The sequence below is a fragment of the Pleuronectes platessa genome, chromosome 23 (assembly GCF_947347685.1).
Source record: "Pleuronectes platessa chromosome 23, fPlePla1.1, whole genome shotgun sequence".
Taxonomy (NCBI): domain Eukaryota; kingdom Metazoa; phylum Chordata; class Actinopteri; order Pleuronectiformes; family Pleuronectidae; genus Pleuronectes; species Pleuronectes platessa.
The window spans coordinates 7,121,517-7,144,127 of record NC_070648.1 but is presented as its reverse complement, the minus strand read 5'-3'; the positions used below and the strand labels follow the sequence as shown (position 1 = coordinate 7,144,127).

The following is a 22,611-nucleotide window of genomic DNA, read 5'->3' as shown; positions in this document are numbered from 1 at the left end:
TATTTTTTATTTAGATTGGACAAAAAAGATTGTTGCGACTACATTTTATGGGTTTTTTAATTTGTAATATCTCAAAAAGTAATTGTGACACATCTCCCCCTGGCTTGCCAATTGATTTGCAGCCTGATTTCATTTTACCATTAAGATGAGACTTTTGATATCTGGATATTGCAATTATATCGACTATTCTCATTTGTTTCGGTTCAGATTATTAACCATAGTTTATTAGATTTATAGAGTATAGAGTGTACTAACCAAGGCTCCCCTGCTAGAGCATTCAATGTGCCGTATTAAGGATAGAAACTTTCATAAAATACCACAATGTACAGTAGAATGATCACAATAAATAAATTCTTTCTGCTTTGTTGCTCAGGTATCTCCGACGTCTGGTTCACTGAAGTTTTTATAAAAGTCACGATGTAATTATTCAACGGGGGGCCAAATGATGCAAGTTAATCATGCAAATGGCAGATTTATTGGCGAGTTTGGAGATTTGAATAATAGATCCGACCATGAATCACTTGGCATAAACACGAACCAATGATGTAACCGATAACCAATCAACCAAAGTGCATTGTTGAAATCGGGGGCCAAATGTGATTCAGGGTTTCTGAATATGACGAGAGAGTGCAGGAGGAAATAAGGAGAAGGCTCTTGCGACTCTGTAATATTCAGAAATAGAGGATATACATATAAAAGCATTCCTATAAGCAGCCAACATTTTCTATGTGAAGATAGTGGAGTAATTAAGAAGGAAGTAAAATGCCCTATGGCAGCTTCACATCATGTGATCAACACAAAGCCCAGCACTGCCATACTAACAACACAGGCTACTGTACATAGCTTACGATGCAATTTAAAGGGGGGGGCGGATTCTCAGAAAATTGTCATTGCCGTGGACTGATACAATCAGCTGCTCTCTGGGGCCTCCTCTTAGCCCGGGGCCCCATGCAATTTCCTGCTTTGCCTAATGTGCTGCAGCCCCCCTGCTGACAGGAGCACAGCCTGGTACAAGGGACGTGACTGATCCCCGCGACCGGTCCTCAGAGCTGCTTCTAGTCGGCTCCCCTGCACATGTGGTTTACCTTCATTTCATTCATCTGCCTGCGTCTTTGCCACTCGGTGAATTCACAGTCAACATCTCGCTGGGGGCACAAAGGAAGAGAGGCGCTGCGTGGCCAGAGATGCTGGTCCTATAGCACGAAATCATCTGTCTGTGAATAGCCTGTGTGTATATATAACCTTGAGAGCTTGAAAGATCAGAAATTAGCATAGTTATAGGTCTTTTTTTAATATGAATGTGTCATAGTGTAGCATTATTAGTTACTGAGCGCAGACAAAGTAATGTCCTACTCTGGTTATTGAACCTGAACGATTATCTAGTGGAGAATCACTTCAGATTATTCACATTTCATCTCCCGATCCCCCTTTAAAACCTGTGTGTCCGACACTGCACGCACTATAAACGCCTGACGTATGACTCTCATCACCGCGGAGAGATATGGAATTCATTTTGTCACGGCGAGGCATTTTAATATGACTGTCACTAATATCATTCACATTGGCAAAATTTCCAGTTCAGTGGCTGAATATTCTCATATCCGGTGAGACGGGGAGCGGCACACCTCTCTTCCCGATGAGGCAATAGCAATATGGCGTGTCTTTTGAGTTTATGCAAAGCGTCTCCCCAGTTTCCCTGGAACAGCGCTCGCTCAGCGCGGCCGTGGCAAATATCATTAAATGCCCTGCTAACACCCCACCACCCCCACCCCCCTCCTCTCCACACACACACACACACACACACACACACACACACACACACAAGCAACATGCATAGAAAACCACTGGTCCCCTTCACTCTCCCACATAATAATTTCCCACCTTTCCTTTTCTTACTGGGGGGGGGAGTGCATTGATCTGCCAAAGTGAGCAGCCATTTCACGGGGCGCGTCGGTGCGGCGCCCCCCTGTCCCTGAATGGGAATTGCTCATTTCACCTGGCTGCCTTGACTGTAGCCGTCTATAGTGGGAAGCCCCACTGGGGGAGGGGAGGGAGGGGAGGCGGGAGTCAGGGCCCCGGTCAGGACTTGGCAGGCAGCAGATAAGAGCTCCTCATGCTGCTCCTGCATGCACTCACCACTTCTGCCGGAGCCTCCCCCTCTGTCTTCCACACACTTCTCGCGCACACACACACACACACACACACACACACACACACACACACACACACACACACACACACACACACACACAGACAGACAGACAGACAGACAGACAGACAGACAGACACAGACAGACACACACAGCTCACCCTCCACATATGCGAGGGCCCTAATAATAACTTTGGCGTTCTGGTGAGTCAGCCGTCTTTCCTCAGGCAAGGATAAAAGTAAAACACGGCGCCGTTATTGAGTCTGAAATCACTAACTGTGGAATTCCCAGTACAGGGCTTTAGCTCAGCCTGTATCCCACTCACCGCCAAAGACGCCATGTGTCCACACGAGATCTAATATCGTGGGAAGACCGATAAGCAAACCGGTAAACTAGTTATGACGTTCGCATGGGCAACGTGCAGAAAACAGGAAACGTGTTCCTTTGTAGATCAAAGAGTCGATCATTTGCATAGTAATGTGAACTATGTCGTTTTCTAAATTGAACCATCAATCGGGCGCCAGATTCATTTAACGCGTGAGTGTGTGAGATTTCACGTGATCTCTGAGAAGTGGAGGAATAAAGTTGTGCTGTGGGTTCGGTGCAGGAGCGTGAAACTGGAGGTCACGGCTCACATCTCGAGGGCTACGTGGCGTTTTGGGCCGAAAAGCACCAGAGGATTGCCAAGCACTTTGGTTAACGCTACATAAACGTGCTGAACATTTGACTCGTTCGATATTTGACAAAGGTGACAATCGTTTATTGGCCAAGTGTATGCATGCAGGGAATTGGACTCCCTTTGGCTCTCAGTGGAGACACACACTGATCCAAGAACAATGTCCACGAGATGGAAATAGACACACAGACAAAACAAAGACTAACTAACTTCACATTTTAGACATTAAGATAATTATTTGACAGTTTGGACTCCCTCATTTCTCTTTACTTCAGCATTTAACTAGATATGGCACTTCCCCATACTCCTGCACTCTTATAATACTTTTTATCACTTTCCATCTTTTCTTTTTTTATGCATTTAAATGCTACCATTTCTTAAATATAATTTACTGATTTTATTCTCCTTTCATTATTGTTTTGAACAAACAAATTTTGCACAAAGGCTGTATTCGAAATATTAACATAATGACTTCAGCATGTTGTGCAAGGACTAATTTAAAACAATACTGAATGAATAATATAATAGGTCAGTTCATACTCGTACTAGAGATGTTGCAGGCCAACCCAAAGAATCAGGGCTCATCTGGATTCGCTAACATCTGCATTCTGCTTGGTTTTGTCCACTTAGTTTTTAAGACAGCTGGGCTCCTCATGCTGCAGCATCCCACTGCATCAGTGATATGTAGTGCAGTGGTGCCTGTTGTACGTTGTGTCCTATCAGCTGCCACTGGTATATGTACATTATTGTAACTTGACGGCATTCTAGTGTTTCTTCAATGGAGATGATTTTATAACTATGAATGCTCAGAGTTGAGATAAGTGGTCAGTATTTCTATAGCAGGGACAGTCAGGGGCAATTTGGGGTTCGGTACCTCAGGGAGCCTGGGATCGAACTGCCGACCTTCTGGTTAGTGGCCGACCCGATCTCATGGAATATGCCAGTGACAATTGAAACTACAATTGAGTTAAACAGACTTTTAAAGTAGTGTGCGACTGTGATTGGGAATTCGCTCAGTCGGCTCTTGTGCCGTCATCTCAAATACATCATGTCAAATATTCCACATTCCGTCTGTGCAGAACTTAACTGGCATAAAAATGGACTCTTCCCTCCTCCAGTATCTCTCCAGCGCCCCCCCCCACACCCCTTCCTGTCCCTCATGTGTCCGAAGCACATTCCATCCCGCCACTTCATTCCCTCACTTCATCCTTCACATGTTCTCAAATTTATTTCTCTATCTCTCCGCCGGTCAGCTCAGCTCACCTCTCCCCCCTCGCCCCCTCGCCCCCCCGTCCCTCCGTCCCTCCATCGAGCCTATCTCTCCGCCGCTCTCCTTGCTCAGTGACAGTCTCATCACACTCTATCAATCAGGCTTGTGTGGACCGGGGCGCAGTGCAGCGCAGCACAGCATCGCACAGTCCCAGTCTGGTGCCATCAGTGCCAGTCAGTCTCCCTCACTCGCTCAGTCACTTTAAAAAAGGTTTGGGTTGCCAGATATAGTCTGTCCCCCGCCCCCCCCTTGATATGATAGCACCGGACGTACTCTCGGGCCTTTCCCGGCACTCAGAACGAGCGATTCCCTCCCTCAAATGTTGGGACACGTGATCGGCTCCGACCCCCTTTATCAGATACAATTTGAAAGCATCAAGAAAAACACAGCATGCGGGCATCCTCCATGTGTCACACGGGATTCGAGCAGTTGGGAAATGATGCAAAACGGGGGGGGGGGGGGGGTCAGAACATCAGATATCTCCTCTTTTCTTTTTTTTTGGTTCTTACCTGCCGCAGGCCTCATCCTGTGGTTGACGTCTCAGGAAAGAGGACTGAATAAATGAGAGAGACAGAGAGGGACAGGACAGGGATGAATAGTTTAATCAAACTGTCTCTGTGAGGTGAAGACCCAGCATTGTCTATTACAGACGACGAGGAGTGCTTGATTTAAAAAAAAAAATAATGATTTGCCTTTAAAAAGAACAATAATTTAATTAATATATGTATTCTGTGCCGTTGTGTTCAAAACAGAGAGAAGACAGTTTTTTTTGCGAACCAGATTCCAGTGCATGTGCAGCAGAGAATGACTTCACCGCACTTATCGATTGGCTTTGTTGAATTATAATGAAAACAAGTGTAATTACATTTTCCTTTAAGTAGCACAACAAATTAGGCTTGAGTTATTCTGGAAGCAAAAGGAGGAGGAAGCAAAGAAAAAAAAGAAAAAAAGAAAGAGGTCTTTGCATTTAATGTGCTGGGAAGATTTTCTCAGGCTGTTTTCTTGCTCAGTGCATTAGCAGATGCTGCTGTGCCCCATACACGCCTGTGGACTAATATTCTCGTAAATGATTAGCTACTTGTTTAACCAACAGGGAGAAATGTGCTTTGGGTGGTTAAAACAAAACTGTGGATTAACAGTATTTTTTTTTTTTTTTTATATTTTCATTTAGCTACAATGAGTGAGCTTTAATTTGGCTCATTATCGTTGGAAATATCATTGCCGGGCTTCATGGCAGTCAAATGAGATGATTAGAAATGAACATCATGATTATAAACCGCTCATTTATGTCAGTTTCTATATTCACGCGGTTGACAATTTTTTTAATATTATTTTAAAAGGAGAAAAGTAAGAAAACCAACTCATGACTCAGTGGCAGTAAAAGTAAAATAACCAGAAAGCGAAAATCATTTATTTCAAAACTTGCGTATGACAGTTGGAAATAATTACCCAGGTGAGAATGTGTCCGATCTCTCCCCCCCCCCCCCCCCCCCCTCCCTCCCTTCAACCCAACTTCAACAACAGTGTGTTCTCCTCCTTATCTAACTTCCCTCTATACTCCCTGCTCATGCTAACGAATCCGCAAATGAAATTGTAGAACAGAGGAATATGGGGGGGAGGGGGGGGGGGCTTTGATGTGGTGAGGAATACTCAATTAGGCCGGATTTGGCCCCAGTAATTGTTGCATTATAGCTGAGATAAGTGTTCAATGGCAACACACGCTTTGATGGACTCTGTTCTGCCACAGAAGGCGACGGGTGAGCAAAGACGGGGAAATGCCAGAACAGAGGAGTGAAAGGGGAAGAAGAAGAAGAAGAAGAAGAAGAAGAAGAAGAAGAAGAAGAAGACAAAATAAAAAAATTAAAATTGCGAGCGAGAAAGTGACAAGAAAGCTATCGCACCGGAGCCCCTGTCTGCGGCGGCCATATTTCATTACACAGCACCGAAGCTTAGGAGGCAATCAAGCATATTTAGCCATCATCGTCTCGCCTCCCCCCCCCCAAAGCAATTATTACACCCCGTTTTTTTACTGTGCTTTGCCATGGGGAAAATGAACCGCAGCACTTATCAGCTCAATGCATACACAAGTGACTGGGGTGGAGGACATGTATGTGTGTGTGTGTGTGTCTGTGTGTGTGTGGGAGCGGCGGAATGCGCGGACGCTTGTGTTTGTTTTCGGGAGGTGCTGGAGGGGAAGGAGGAGGGGGGAGTGGGGTGGGGGGGAGAGTTGACCGCTAGTGAGCAATAGGTTACCTTTCCCAATCCCATTAGCTCGGTAACATCAGCACATTTAGGGGCAGCGGGCGGAGCGAGCGGCGATACAGAGATAACCATAAACATGTCACCGAAAACGCATTGTTATTTGCATTCATATTGGAAAGAGCCAAATTGATGCGGGGTCAAACAGGGAAGGTGAGGGTTTATGACCTGTGCATAGCTCTGCTGTCAGCAGCCCTGATCTATCGGACCGGTCAGCCTTGTCAGGCTTTATGCCTGATTATATTATCATGGCTGACGATCAATGAGAATGAATGATCGCTCGTCCGCAAAGGGGAGGGGAGTGAATAAAGCAGAATGCAAACAGTAGATTCTTTGGTAACACAGTGAATGAAAAAGCATTTGGTTCGGTGATGCATCGCACCGTCCCTGCAACACAAAACACTCGCGTCTCCCTCTTTTATCCCGGTCTGGGTGTTGTTGCTTTTTTAAACATTATCTCGCGGTAATCGAGCGAAAATGGCAGAACTGTGGAGTAAAAGAAACAAACATGCTTTGCTGTTCTGTGGGTTTTGAGCGGCTAATGTGCCGTCGTTCGGGTGGCACGGCCGCCAACTGCAGCATTAGTCCCCATCTGGGGACTTGTGTGTTTCGGGTGGAAGTGCTTCTCCATTTGCGAGACTCTTCAGTTTCTGGGCATCCTCCCCGAGCCCATAACTCAACGTCTGTCTATCACTCCCATGCGACTGGCTGTCATAATCATCAGCATTATGCTCCCTCAATGGGCCTGATTTACAAGTCTGGACATGGCACCAGCGCTGTGCCAAGGGGTAAACAAGAGGCTGTTTGCTACGCCCAGCCTATTTCTCCCCACTGGCTTTAATGGGGAGGAGAAACCAATATTCAGAATGGGGGGAAGTTGATTTTTTTTCATCTTTGATTTGGAGACCAGACAGCAGATCAAACCCTTAATAAGGTCTCTAATTATGTTCCAAAGAATAAACTATATTTCTGCAGTTTATATAAATATGTATAAACACACGGATGTTTTCATTTTTATATTATTCAAAGTTTTCTGATATCAGGCAGTTGTGGAATTACAAAAGTTAGAGGATGACGATTTATCTTTACTTAGGGGATGGTGATCTGACATTTTTTGAAGGGAGAGGCATTTGTCAATTTAGTTTGATTTTATTCTTAATAGATGTGACATGATAAGTTAATGTATTTCAAATTCAGTCTCATGGCAGTAATATATATTTTTTATCAAAATGTGGAGTGACTAGAATATATACTTGTCTTTAAGTAAGTATGCCTTAATAGTATTTTTTTATGTATAAAAAATACGCGCTATTAGAAAATGATCCTTCCATTAGAATGTGATAACTCAGCCTGATTAATATTATTCATTTTGACATGTTTAGAGGAGGAAATTACAAGAAGAGATTCCAAGGAAATAAATTATTCTTATGGTTTCTTTACTTTTCAACAACCACTGACACAAGGATCAGCCCCCCCCCCTCCCCCCATCCCAATGTTTTTTATTCAGCCCCTTATTTATTTCCAATTTTTTAATATTATGCAACATGACAGATAGAATCAAAATAAAATATCATAAGTCATATAAAATGTCTTTGGACTGTCTTCACCTCGAGGCAGCACCTGGTCATTTCCTTCACCCTCTCACTCATTCCATCATATCACATTAGGCCAAATTCATTCCCACATACTGTGCCTGTTAAGTGATAGGCCACATAAATCAATTTCCTTCACACACACACACACACACACACAGAATAACTGTTATATGCAGCTTCCAAACTGGCTGCTGATAGCTGCCATTTCTTATCACTCCGGATGAATATGGCACCGTTACGAAGGCACTTTTGCTCGCTGTTAACTGGAGGAGAAGGGAGAGCGAGAAGGAGGGAATGCATTTTTGGATTTATTTTTTTGCTCAAATTACTTAAGCTGCTCACAAAGCTCTTTGTAGTGGGGTGTGCTTATGAAAATTCACCAAAAAGAGAAGGGAATCCGGTTCAGTGGGGAAAAAGAGTCTAGATGACAGTGAATCACCTCCGTTCCTGTGAATTGTTGTGTGTAAATACCGTGTTCCTGGGGTTTGTGCGTCTTTTATTTAGCACTTACAATAAATCAATGCTGTCGAATATAATCAGGAAGCCCACCGGGGACAAATTCAGAAGGAATGGCATCAAGTAATGTGCCGATTCTTTTTTGGTTTCCCTCCGTCTCAGGGCACGTGGATGACTTCATCCCTCCTGCTTTTCTTTTGCATCATATTTCCGCCTCTAAAGAAGCGGTGGGTGTATTTCTGCCATCTGTGGTATTAATGTGAAACGCCTGATCCATAAGCTAATCAGGCATGTTTATTTTTTATATTTTTTCCTCTCGCAGAGCTGTGGCCTTTAACATTTGCGAGGAAATAAGTGCCCTTAGTTAATGAACTGAGCTGAAATGAGCTTTTAAAGCTGGGAAATAAAATCACCGTAAACACATCCTCTTTCTCCTGTGCTCATAATGTTTTGGCTGAGGGGGGGAATTAGATCCTCTCTCTCCTTCAGCCTGGCATCAGGAATAGGTGTTACACTAGCAGGGGGAGAGCCCATCGGCGGACGGCGTGATGTTGTGAGACAATTTGATAGACAACAGCACAGCAGGGGGGGCAACAAAAGAGAGGAAGTGGGATTCGGGAACGACAGAGCCAGGAGACACTTTCTCTTTCACTCTCCTGCTCCCAACCGCTCCCAGTGCCAGAGACACGGGCCGCTGCACAGACAGATGGCGAGGAGGTGTATGTGTGTGTGTGATCTTACGTATGTTTGTGTGTGTGTGTGTGTGTGTGCGCATGCGAGTGGTGGGTGGTGACGCCATTCTGCTCTGTACAAGTGCTAGAGATGGAGGATGGAGGATGGAGTGCGAGAGGTATAAGGGGGAGAAAATGAAGTAGGGAGAAATACTGCAGAGGTGTATGTGTGTGTCTGTGTGTGTGTGCATGTGTCTGTTAGTGTTTGTGTGCCTCCCATGCAAGCATTAATACTTCTTCTTTTTTTAACTCCACATCCAAATAGCTTGTGTACTTAATTACAGCAGCAATAAAAGTTAATTTGCGCTGTCACTTTGCGTTCACTCGTCATCCTGCGCAGGGAAAGCATTGCGCGTGAGGGACCCCTCCTGATGACAAGAGGCACACCTATTAGAAGAACTGAGTGTGTCTCTCTGTGTGTGTGTGTGTGTGTGTGTGTGTGTGTGTGGATGTGAAGACGGATTTTGTATTGACACACTGCCATCTACTGGATGTTACTGTAATTTCACTACATAGTTCTGTATCTCTACAGCTCTGCTTGTATATGGTATATGTGCATGCATGCATTTTCCATTAATGATTGGGATTAACACTATATGACAGATTTTTGCATGTGCAAAAAATAACTGTAAATATACACAAAACAATGTTTGAATACCGGTTGTAAACAAATAAGCATTCATTTATTTGAATGCACGACAAGCACCCGTGGATTCATCATTTCCTTTATCCGCAGATCAAATTAAGAGATGAATATGTTTTTTCTCCGATAACATGAAAGCCAATTAAACCGCTGCAGCCCCGTGAGTTCACAAGGAAAAGGTCACATAGTTCGCATCAACTAAAAAAAAAATCAACCAGAAGCGCCTGATAGAGACTTTGATCTCTGCTTGTATCTGTGCAGCTATGAGGCCGCAGCGACGCACATCAAAGCAAATGGAAGCTAATCATTCCACTCATTCAGATGATGGAGGTGAGTCACGCGCCCTGGGAGGAGGGGAGTCACTCAGCTAAAGAGTTGTGGGGGCTCAAACGGTGATGCACAGCGCCATCTTGTGGTTGTGACGAGCCAGATAAAAGGTAAACACCAGCATTATGATGCATTTGAGGATTCAAATTCAAGAGGATAATAGTAATTTCCCTTGACATTTTAGTATTTGTATTTTTCTGCTTTCCTCTTCCTCTTTCTTTTTTTTTGAGGAGGGGGGGGGGGGGGGGGATTGAGTGGATCATGCTGCTTGTGGCTGAGTGGGAGTGAGGAGGCCTTTCCACAGACCACCATAGAACCGTTACCTGTCACGCCACTAATGAGCAGCCGGCGCGCGGTTAGCGTTCATAAAATATGCACCAGACTTAAAAACCTCTTCCCCGGCGCCTTGAGACAAAATCCCTGCATTTCATTAAACACACACGGCGGCTCGGCTCCGGTGCAGCAAGAAAAAAGAAGAAGGAAAAAAAATGATTCCCCCTTTAGCCGAGGAAATAAAACGAATCCTCTATGCTTGTTTCCTCATTATTGCAATAGCGGTGTCACGTAAGAGAATTAGCCCGTTTATTACAACAAATTAGGGAGAGCTTTAAAACGTGAGCCCACAAGAACAGATTCACAGCCACAAAGCACACAGAGCAGAGTTATGCACTGTACTCCACTAAGTAATTTGGAGGTTATCATAAGTTTGTCACTAATCATTTGATGTATTTAATATGTTTCTTTTCTGATCTACTGTGCCACCGCATCAATCTCTAATCCTATCTGACATGAAACAAATTTGATCCATTTTCCCCCCCGAGCATATCTGTCTTTTTTCAGACAGGGCTGGTTTTCAAAAAGAAATATGTCAGCAGTCTGGGGATTATGCTTTTTATGCTAATCACCAAAAGAGCCGACCTGCCCCGACATCTCTTTGGATCGGGACGAGGCGGTGGGGCCGGGCGACAAAAAAAGCCTTTTCCCATTTAGATGCTTATTTTCTTTTTTATCGTCCCTTTGTTCTCATTGTATTAGAACAATCAGATGTATTAACCATTAACGTAATGCTTCGCCGAGTTACTTGATTATCTTGTGCAAGTGAAAAGTAATGTGGGGGGGGGGGGGGGGGGGGGGGGGGAGGAAGCAGATGGACTAATTCCACAACCTTGTTCTAGGGATGTCGAGCGAACTCATCACTATTCATCCACGTTGGCTCTTCTATCAAACCTCAACCTGGAGGTGAATGCTGGGTCAACATCACCCCCCCCCCCCCCCCCCACATTCCCGATACCACAGCAACATCATGTGCTGCATGATATGTTTAAAGTATATCATTTATACCTAAACATGTATGTACCTCTACACAAAAACGATGTGGTAGGCGTTGTCGCCCTGACTCAGGTCTGACAGGTGATTCTTCCTGTTTTGCCAACCCGGTGCTCGAGTGTAAGCACAGCGTGTGGCGGGATGAGTGTGATGGATTCCCACTATCGTTGCCGGTTATGTGAGTCGTGCCTATACGACCACAATTCCCCAGTCGCAGCTCATTGCAGGGCGAAGCCGCGCGAGATGTACTCCGGAGCTGGCATTCAGCCACCGGACTTAGCAATAATTCATCGGCCAAAAAGCCCTCCGTGTACTCGCCCTGCAATATTTATACCCCCGCTGAATGTATTTTCCCCGGCTACATCATTGGACAGGCCCGGGGGCAGGGATTTTCTTCTTCTCTTTCCCAGAACAGCCCTCGTATTTCAGACCTTATCTAAATCTGGGAAACAATTCAATGAATTTGTCCCATAATCACGTTCTGTCCGCTGTGAATGATGAAGTCCGTACGACTGCTGTGTTTTTCACGACTAAATATATAATCCGATATCTACATTACCAGGTATCTGTGTGGTTTGTTCCTCGGGCAGCAAAACTCCATTAGAGTAACGATGACTTGTACGACTGAGGACGTGTCTCTGGGACCTTTTAGTCATTATTTACTCAAATGATGACACAGCACTGCTCCTGTGTTTTCTATAGGTCCTTACAGAATATAGCATGTTAACTGATGAGATAATTAACATTAAGTGTGGTGTTCAACAGGGCTTTTCCATTAGCCGCCCCCCCCCCCCTCCCCCAATGTTTCTACATGAAACTCAAAGACAACACTGCCTTAACCATTAAATCCACAAAAACAACAAAGTTAAGGCTGTATGCATTTCTTTGCATCATGAGTTTCATCTTATTCTAAAATGTCAGAGTCAGTTTTATGTATTTCTAGGTTTACCAGCTTTTCAATAGAGACAGTTCAATTTTAAGACAGTAAAATGTTGTGGTTTTGGTCGTATATTAAGAAAATGTTAAATATGTAGAGAGACATGAGAGTATCATTATTCCCGCTTTTTTAATTTAATTATCTTCTGAAAAGAATAAACTCAAGTAAATGAAAATAAATTTCACAGAATCTTAATGGTCTTTTTAGGTTTAAACACGGCGTTCCACAAAAAAACCATTAACAAAATAAAAAAGCTACAACTCAATTAAAAAAATAAAAAGGCTGTTTGGTGTAGAAAAGGCTTTTCATGTTTGTTTTCAATGGAAATACTGTTGTGTTTGTTCTGAAAGCAGCTTTGCTCATATTAAAAGCTCACAGTGGAGAAGAAAAAGAAAATGCAGCGGCCTATTTTGCAATTAAGCTATTTTTTTTCTTCTTTTCCTCCAGAATTAATAAGATAAAGCCGTTTCTGCATTAGCTACCACAGATATTACGTCTAATATGGAAAAACCTTGTCTGGGGGAAAACAGCTGCTGCATGGATAGTGTGGTTTGTTGATATTGGAAAAGAAACAGTCGTCCCACTCACCAAGAACTGAGGCTCCACACTCGGTTTCATGCAGGTGCCACCATGCTGCCCAATGCCGCTTTACCCTCGCCGACACGCCACCGACAAGAATCCCCCCCGTTGACCCCAACCTAGGAGATAAGAGAAAATCAGCAGGGTGAGGTTTTCATCTCAAACAGCAAAACACAAACTTCACATGCTGAAGATACAAACCTTAAAAAAGCAATAACTGGATCAAAGCCACTGGTTTTCCCTCGATGTGGTTCTGATCACAGCTTCAAAATCAACTAACATCTACATCGCTTTTCTGAGAGGCTTAATCCATAACTTTCTTCCATAAGAAATCCATAGATGAATGTAATTCTAATAATAGCATGTTTTTCATGGACTGCTCTCAACAACACAAACAAATATGTCAGATTTCATATGTTCATTTGTTTTAATAGTTTCTTTGGATGTGGCACAGCGTACGACAGGAGACAGATGATAGAATAATGAAAAAGATCTAGATCTGGTCATTACTGTCACTTGGTAAATTCAAGCTGACCATGTTATAGTCTCAACATGCAAACCATCATAACTATGGTTTCACTCCTGCAGACTCGCGCTGGTAAATACACACACTCTGTTGGAATCCCGGCTCAGAAATAATCACTTTTCACTTTTCCCTCAGTGTTATTAGAGAAACATCCTCTGCAATTCTCTGCTCATGAGGCTGCGTGTGCCTCATGAGCAAGGACGGGCCTGAATCTGACGTGCCTTTGGAATAGCTTATGTGCATTTGCATAGCGTTTGCCTTCTGTGCAGGTGATAAAGCAGCATTAAGCCTGGATTACAGTACAGTTTGCGTGTGTGTGTGTGTGTGTTTGTGTGTACATATTCTTAGCCGTGTACCTTTTTTTAATGTGTGCAAACCTGAGTGTGTTCTAGCTGCCTTGGCATGCCTCCCTATCGCCAGCAGGGCCACAGAGAGCCCGACTGCCATGTTGCTCATGTGGCATCATGAAGGAACAAGCCCCTCCGAGCGCTATAATAAATCATCGTGGACGGGGCTGGGCCACAACACATGCTTGGATCCACACACACACACACTTTGTTTTTTGTCCTTAGCCATAACACTATACATCAAACTGAGTTAGTATGGAAACCAGATCATATCCTGTTCCCTGACCCCCACCAGGGAGCAGGATGGGCTTGTAGTCAGGTCATAACACACATTGACGTGGAAGACGTGTGTGTTTTTAACAACATGGACGCCCATAACAACACTGTGCTGCTATTGAATATTAGCTGGAACTTAAACCGAGCAACATCTACACTTCAAACTAAAGATTGGACGGAGATTAAATGGAAATGTATCCCTTGGGGTTGATTAAAAAAATATAAAACACTAGCCCTCTTTCTACATAGAAGTAATTTAATGTAGGTTTGTGGCAAACAATAATAATATAATGAGTCTTTGCTGTTTCCAGGTCACTTCTGTGTTTTTTAACTGTAAGCACTTTAAGGAAGCAGCCTTTGGAAAGATTTAATTTGTTGGGCTGCCGGACTCATTGCCATTCTAAACCAGGTCACCTGCTACTGCTGTGAATTGTCCTTTTTCTAACACAACTGCATCTGACAGGTGTAGGGCACGTGCGCACAAATGACCACAAACCCCATTTAACAAGCCTCTTTAAAGCTTCCTCTCAGAGAAGAAACGTTCAATTCAAATCCAATGCCTTAATGGCTCCCGAGCAGGACTTTCAAATGGCCTCCGGCCCGACTAAGTGATAGTGACAAATGTTGACAATACGTCAGGCGCGGAGTTAGTGTAACTTAGTTAGTTAAGATAGTTAGTTAGACTTGTCTGTTCCTGTCTGGCCTCTTTCCGCTGAAGCCGCGTTTGTCGCCGTCGTCTTTAATTCAAATCACTTCACCACCTGAGGCTCCAGCGGATGCTCACACATTTACACAACAGCTGCCACGAGGGACACGGGGGATCTGTGTGTGTGTGTGTGTGTGTGTGTGTGTGTGTGTGTGTGTGTGTGTGTGTGTGTGTGTGTGTGTGTGTGTGTGTGTGTGTGTGTGTGTGTGTGTGTGTGTGTGTGTGTGTGTGTGTGTGTGTGTGTGTGTGTGTGTGTGTGTGTGTGCGTGCGTGCGTGCGTGCGTGGAAATGTGAACAGTGAAGAGCATCGCTGCCTCTGAGCCTCTACACCTATTTAGCACATTTGGAAAGATACATGCCCAGTTATTTTTTATTGAAAGCCAGTAATACGTGATAGCTACATTGTTATGTTTGTTTTCGTGTTGTTTTTCCTTTTGTTTGGTTTTTGGGGGATTTGTGTCTCTGAGTTTCCTGTTTTATTTTGTATTCAGCAGAGTTTCACTTCCTGCTCCTCCATGATTACCTGCCCCAGCTGTGACAGTCTTCACCTGTGTGCTTCCCTTTGTGTGTCGGTGAGTGTTCCAGCAGCTTCCTACTGTTAATTCCTCGTGTGTGTTTAATTTGGTGACCTCTGCTCTGCCTGATCTGACTCCCTGTGAACCTGAAGTTAAATATATCAGATATTCCCTGCATGGTGCATGAAGTCAAATAAAATACTACTCATCATTATCTGCAGAGCTAAACAGGAAAAAGTCTAAAATATCTGATCAAATTCTCAATATTCAACAATTTGTTAATTTAATCCCAGAACAGATGAAGGATCAAGATGATATTTAAAGGTGGTGCTGCACGCGCCCAGTTTACACAACTCTGTTTTGCACCATGAGGATACTGTGGTGACTGTGCAGGTGAGATGAGGTGGCTGCTTTACAAAACCTCAGAAATCTCATGTTTAAATTCACCTTCAGGGTTCATGACCCTGAAAATAGAATCACCCTTGTCCCACACACTCTGCAGAAGACACTGGTATATTTATCCTTTTTTTTTAAGACGTTGATTTATGTTGTTTTCAAACCATGTTGTTGTATTGCAGTTGAGTCAATGTAATTGTGTGATATAGATGGATAGATGCCACAGACACTCCGGGTGCAACAGCTCAAAATGGCCCAGTGCAGAAGCTTGTGTCCTCCCAGGTACATTTCATGGGGCTCATTGGACAATCCTATGGACATATTGTGGAGGAATGTGATGTTGTTGTGCGCTGGCCTCTGCCCGGGGAACAGTAACATGCTGCAACACAAGCACTCCCAATTACAGCTGAACCCATGGGCCCTCTGGGATGGGGGGGACCACAGCACCACTTATTGATGAGAAAAACAGTACAGTGAGAGAGGAGGGGAGGGAGGGAGGAGGGGGGGACTACACTCCAGCTCGTGCTTTGTAATCATCCAACACAAGAAGTTAATTTAATTCACCACACGTTCACTTATTTAATTGTAATTGGAGCGTCTGTGGTCATGTGATTATTTTTTGCTACCTCACACATGATGATGTAATAGAATGGAAATGTGTTTAACTGTGTTCCTGTGACTCACCCTGGAGACTCGGCGTGTTTTTATTCACGGTCACATACTGTAAATGCATTACTGCTGATTTTTTTCTCAGGAATCCCATCTGTTATAGTCCCTCGCACATTGTGGCAAAGCACTCGTCAGTCGATCTAAATCTTGTGTGAGACGCATCATCTGCAGGGATTTAATGTGAAAGCAACTGCAGTGGAGGTCCCTGGACTCCAGAGGGCACCATAACCATGCGTGTTGTGTGCCGTTGTGCAGCACACAGCATGTACCACACATGTTTCAACTACTGTGGAAGAGATGCTGCAGCCATGAGAGAAAAAAGCTGCACTTTTCAAATGCCATTGCAGCAGGTTAATCAAGACGTTTCATGAGAAAGGCATCGACCATTTTTAGATTCCCTGCCGCGTTCACCCTGATTCAAAAATAGGAAATCAAACCTAACTTGTTTGCCGAGATAAACTATTATTTCATATTAAATAATAACAGTCAGACGGTCTGGAAATCAATTTACCCCCGACTGAACGATGGATCAGGAGCAGACACCCAGTCTTTCCATGCGTTCATCTATACTAACAGCATTTAGTTGGGTGCTCCCCGGGTTGATATCTATGATATTGTTTATCTTGTTGACGTCGGTTGGGGGGGCATTGACATTGGTCACAGGTGATTGTCATAGATGGATCACTTTTATTTAATAACACAATTACTAGGAAGGTTTTTCTCTTTTCTTTTTTTTCAGACAACAGAACGTGGACCTTACCTGTTTGGAATAATCAATCGCGATTGCTGCCTCGGACCAGAGTGATGAAAGAACTGAACTCCTCGGAATCTCCCTGGAGGAAAGAGAGAGAAGGAGAGAGAAGGAGAGAGAGAGGTCAGGATGTGTCATGCTGTAGTGTATCGTACCATCGTCCATTCACCGACACTTACATCACTGTACTGTAGATAAGTGCCCGGTTCACTAAGTGCCCATTCACTTTTATTGCCGGCGTTGGGAGGGTTACTTAAAAAAAAGCACTTCACTCCAGATTAAAGAAGACATGACTCTGACTGTAAAATGTGTCCGATATTACAGTAGAAGACTCAATGTGAGAAACGTCAAAAAAAAATACTGCCGCTCTAAAGGTGGAAGCTAAAAGCAAGAAGATCCACTTTTTACTTGACGTGTAGCGATGGAGAGAGAAAACCAGTAAACAAGACCAGCATAAAAGTGAATTTTTCCCCTTAAAATGAAAAATGGCTACTTTGTGTGTTTTCCCACAGCAGAAAATAAGTACAAAAATATATAAATAACAATAACTCAGACGTGCAATGGGAAGCTGCCACAAACAGTTTTGACCAAAGATTAAACAAAACTATCAGAAGTATCTTTCCAGTGATTTCACGGTGAATAATACACACTTAAAATATTGTTGTGCGTAATCATATTTACAACTCAATGCGGTTACTCTAAACTGTAATCCATTACACGGATTATCTCTTATTTGCCTGGATGGACGTACACCACAGCCTCTCTGCATCACAGTGTTATCTTCATGCCTGAGTCCCTCTAGGTTTGCAAGCATGTACGTTGAGAAGGTGCAATTTTTTTCATTGTGCGTAATGAGGATTGCTAAATATAGACTCCTGCATGACTGCTGCAGGTGTCTCCCACACATACTGAAGACAGGATGTTTGGTTAGGTCTGATTGTCAGTAAGGATTTCTGACAGGGACTCTCTCTCTCTCTCTCATGCATCCTTACTCCTGTGCAAGAAACCATGGACATGTCCCTGATGTACACACACCCACACACACACTGGTATATACACATAGACACCTAGTGGTAACCATACAGTGCACATACATAGACACTTAATTGGTTGTCCGCCACTGGGCTCAGATTGACTACTGGGAATTAAATACAGTGTGGCAAGGGACCCTAACTGATGTCCAGGACAGATAGAGACACAAACAAAACACCTAATAGTGGAGGGCGAGCACACGCTTGAAAAACATGGCCGACTCGCCTCATATGTCACTCTGGTGTCTGACAGATCCCCGCCCGTGTTTTTTTTTTTTGCACGGCAATGACACTGGTAATTGGATGCTCGACACCGCGGCCCCCCTCATCTGCCGGCCCCATGCAAACATTCAGTGTCTTCAAAGCACCGCTAATGTTATTCTCCCTTGACTCTTTGCATTTCAAGCTCTACTTCCTTTCTTTTTTTTGTTTTTGCTAAAGCACTTGATATGCAAAAAATCATATGTTTACTTTCAAGATCAAAGTTTCTTTTCTCCCAGCCCCTCCTTTATCCCCCCCCCCGTCTAAAAGTGGACTCCTTTCATTATGCAAGCCAACAAAAAGCAGCGTCTGCTCATATAGCCCATTCCGAGCATACTGATTAATTAGCTTGTATAATTAGCTTAATGATTTAGAGAAACATGGCCATGGCCGCCCAGGAAGCTATGCTAATGGACCCGTGTCTGTAGCAATTAAAATGCCCATGACTTAACAATGGTTGCTTGGAAGTCCAGAAAGCTGCTGTGAAAATAGGAGGTGGTGCGGTGATCAATGTGGCATCATGGTAGCCGGCGTCGGGTGATAATGAACGCCGCGGTATTCACCACATTGTGAGCCGGTGCTGCGAGTCATGTGTTTTGCATTCAGTAATATTTTTCTGGAGTGCAGACACCACTGGAAGACTGGGCGCTAATGAAGTGTTCTCCCTGCTCTCCACGACGATTAGCTTTGGAGCTGGCGGCACACTCGCCGGCACTCAGACCTCAAATTAGACATGAAATGTGATGAAAGACGCCGAAAGTGCGAAAACCTGCTTTTAGTGGCACATTTATATTCTGTCCTTCTCATTGTGCCATTTGATGTAGCCTCTGTCAGCCGGTTATGTTAACTCCGTGAGCAAAGCTCGCGAGCGAGGGACACACTGCCGTGGACTTTACGGTTTGCATTAAATGCGAGTCGGAACCCGGCAGCTAGTGGCATCAACATTCGTGACTGCGCTCCAGAAGTAAATCGGCCGTTTATGACTTTCCCCTGTACAGTAACCAATAGAGACACCAGCTCATCTCATAAAACCACCAATGTTGAGGCGGAGGTGAAGATATTACTCGTCCGTACATGATTTTTTATCTTTTAAACGGCAGTCAAGTGGGATCAGTTTCGAAGAATCTAATTCTTATTTATTTATTTCTAAAAAAAAATTGCTATGTGATTGAACGCGGCAGAGATCACACCCGGTCATAAATGACCAGTAATTTACTGCACACTTTGCCGCTGACAAAGCGTTGGAGTTACGGTGCCACTGGGGCCTTTTCAAACGGGACAGGGAAATGGACCGTGGTGCGGAGAGAGAGATAGTACAGTGTTTACTGCAGGACCAGTATAAAACCAGCTTCAGGCCTGTGACAAAAAGTGGCAGTTTGATAACTTGGAAATGTACAACTAAATACATGTCTGGTTATAAATCAAATATATTATACATACAGCCCAGTATTGAATGCTGAATGCTACTTTAAAGAAAACGGATGTGATTTACTGAGCAACAGCGCCCTCTGCAGCCACTTAAAAGCTGTAAGGCTCTGGGACCAAGAAATTAAAGGTTCAGTGTGTAGGGTCTTGTGACATCTAGTGGTAAAGTTGCATGTTGCAGGTGATCTCACCTCACCAATTTCTGCCGATAGATCCCTTTCACCTAAATCTTACACTGGACCTTTAAGTATTTTTCATGTAGAGGCAAAACAGAGTACAACACTTTCTCTGCTGGAGCTCAGCAGCAATACGCCAACTCTCTTTAGAAGTATTTGTATTTTGAGTCTCCTCCCTGCATACTGGAGATAAGTGATGGTTTCCACTGACTTCTAAGTCTTTATAAGTATTCTGCAGTCATTCACGCTGTGACTATCAGTCAGCTACTCGCTTCTCAGGCGGTTGCACACGCTCACCGACGTTACATCGAGCTTGAGCAGGTGTTCAGTGTGAAGTCAGCAGGGCATCAAACTCATTTTGAAGCTGCGATTTTTAAGGTAAAGTCGCATAGTGTTGCTTTAAATACCGAAGTAATTAATCACAGGAATACCTGACCTGGATACCAATCGTGTAAATGTTGCCCGATTACACTTGTATGACTTAAATCCCCAAGAATAGCTTAAAATACTTAATTAAGAGCTGAAATCACACTTTTATCAAGTGTTTATTTGCGTTTGGGAGCAGCTGAAACAAATCGTACACAAGTAACTAATGTAAGACCACTATTTAACTCTGTGTGTCTACAGTGGGTTCATCTGAACTCAGTGAAGCCTGCATCTGCTCATTTAGGAGAATGAGGGCGAAGAGGTGAAGCAAAACGCTCAAGGCACCGAGTCAGGGGCAAAGTACAGATCAGCACACTGACTCTACCTGACTGACTTGTTTTTCCGCAGCAAACAATTTATCAATATTAAGCTGCCAATTCCACATCGTTTCAGATTCCATATGCCATGGATCCGCGGCACTCCCAAGCGCTAATTGCAACTCGTCGTCTCGATAACAATCTGTCGGTGCCTGCGCGCGGTGCCAGCAGGTGCGGCGCTATTCACTGGTGTGAGCCGAACATCACAGTCCCGGGTTTGACACCATTGTGTCAAAAACTCTGTGCTCAGCTCGTCAGCTCTGCCGCGCTGTGCCCAAACAAGCCGGCTAAAAATGAGCATTTGGGAAGTGATCTGCCTCTCTCGCTTCCCCTCGCTCTGTCTGTACCCGCAGCTGCCTCAGTGGCACAGGCCGGCGTCACTGTCAGACGAAGATAGAAGAAGCTATATAGTGCATCATGTGTCTGTTTAGAATTGGCGTCATGCGATTTGATATTTTCGTAACATTTGCATTTGCGTCGGGCTGTTGTTGACAGGATATCACACAAGCCCTTGTGAGCTGTCTGACTGAGAAATGTTCTCAAAAACACTTTTTACCAGGAAGCAACTTTTGTATGTATGAGTTAAATCCCTATTTGTCATAGGGTGAAAAAGAAGGCGCCTCGTTGCTAAATCTGACCGTTGATCTCCATCCTCCCTCGATGGAATGGCGAACTGCATTTTTTCCCCCTGTCCATCTTTTTTTCTCCTAGGACGAGGAAAGTGGAGCATGGCCGCTCCCGGTTGCTCGAGAACAGCTGAGGCTTCATCTCGGCGAGGTACCGTCCTCTTGTCTGCACTCAAAGCCGTTTCCCTCAGCAGAGTTTTCACATCACGCCTCAAACTTTCCATCGTAATCCGCTCGGCGTGCATTATATTAATCGTTTAAAGATCTCATCAACACAACGGGGCGAGCGTGCTGTCAGTGCAGGATGTAGATTAGCCGAGGAAAGGGAAGGGGGCCTCGGAGGTGAAGGATGGAGAGAGAGGGTGACGGGTGAGGGATCAGATGAGGTGGTGAAAACTGAGTATGGAACAGGAGGAAGGGGGGGAAACATTAAGGAATCCGAGAGAACGAGGGAGGGCGAGGAGGGAGAGGCAGCGTGTCAGACCTCCATCTGCCTCTGGCACTCTCCGGAAACTCTACGCCACCGTATTCGGTCCCCTGTTTCCAGTCAGCGTTGGAAAATGTGATAGCATTGATCATCTTCTTAAAAGACTATCTGTCCTGTCACCGTATCACCTCCGTGCCATTGAGATGACAGGCTGAGTTGCCTTAAAAGGTTTCTCTCATGTCTGCCAGCTATTAGATTGCCTCCCACATCCTCGCCTCGCTTAATTTGCAGGAGAATGCCGGCGAAAAATTACGAATGTTTAATTGTCCGTCGCATTGGTTTTTAACGATCGTCTCCTGTTTGTTTTTTCTTAACGAGATTTGACGAGATCTCCAACCTTAAAATAGATTGTGACCCATTCAAAGGTGGTGGGGATGTTCGTGTGGATTGAGATGCTTTGTTATTGGAAGCACGTTGTCATCAATCAAAACTCGGTAATTCCATCACATTCCTTTGCTCCTTGACAGATATTCTATTTCTATTGTCCTGATGCATTACTGCTTTGACTCTCACAGCCCCCACGTGTCCCCGAGGAGTTCCCGTCTCGCGCCCTCACGAGCACCGGCAGGGAAAAATAAAGCAAATGGGTTTTGTTCTCCAAATTGCGCACATTCCCTCCTCCTATAAATCCACTTTTCTTCCGCATAAATCTTTTGGGGAAGTTCGGGCTGCCCTGCGCCTTTGCTTATTAGCCAGCCGGGGATCAATTCATCACCTTTGAGGACAA

The 22,611-nt window shown here is 44.3% G+C and overlaps 1 protein-coding gene and 1 long non-coding RNA gene across 2 annotated transcripts in view; one reads left to right on the top strand and one right to left on the bottom strand.

The window, feature by feature from the left end:
- Positions 1-17,245, top strand: part of LOC128429892 (uncharacterized) — a 78,092-nt gene extending 60,847 nt beyond the window's left edge. The window contains exons 2-3 of the long non-coding RNA XR_008333919.1: positions 15,296-15,376; positions 17,124-17,245. This is a non-coding gene — a long non-coding RNA (uncharacterized LOC128429892). The remainder of the gene's footprint in view (positions 1-15,295; positions 15,377-17,123) is intronic.
- LOC128429891 (receptor-type tyrosine-protein phosphatase delta) overlaps positions 1-22,611 on the bottom strand; it is a 335,913-nt gene that overhangs the window by 188,005 nt on the left and 125,297 nt on the right. The window contains exons 5-7 of the mRNA XM_053415754.1: positions 17,145-17,217; positions 12,959-13,068; positions 4,606-4,649 (exon numbers count right to left, since the gene is read on the bottom strand). The gene's annotated coding sequence lies outside the window, so the exon portion shown is untranslated. The remainder of the gene's footprint in view (positions 1-4,605; positions 4,650-12,958; positions 13,069-17,144; positions 17,218-22,611) is intronic.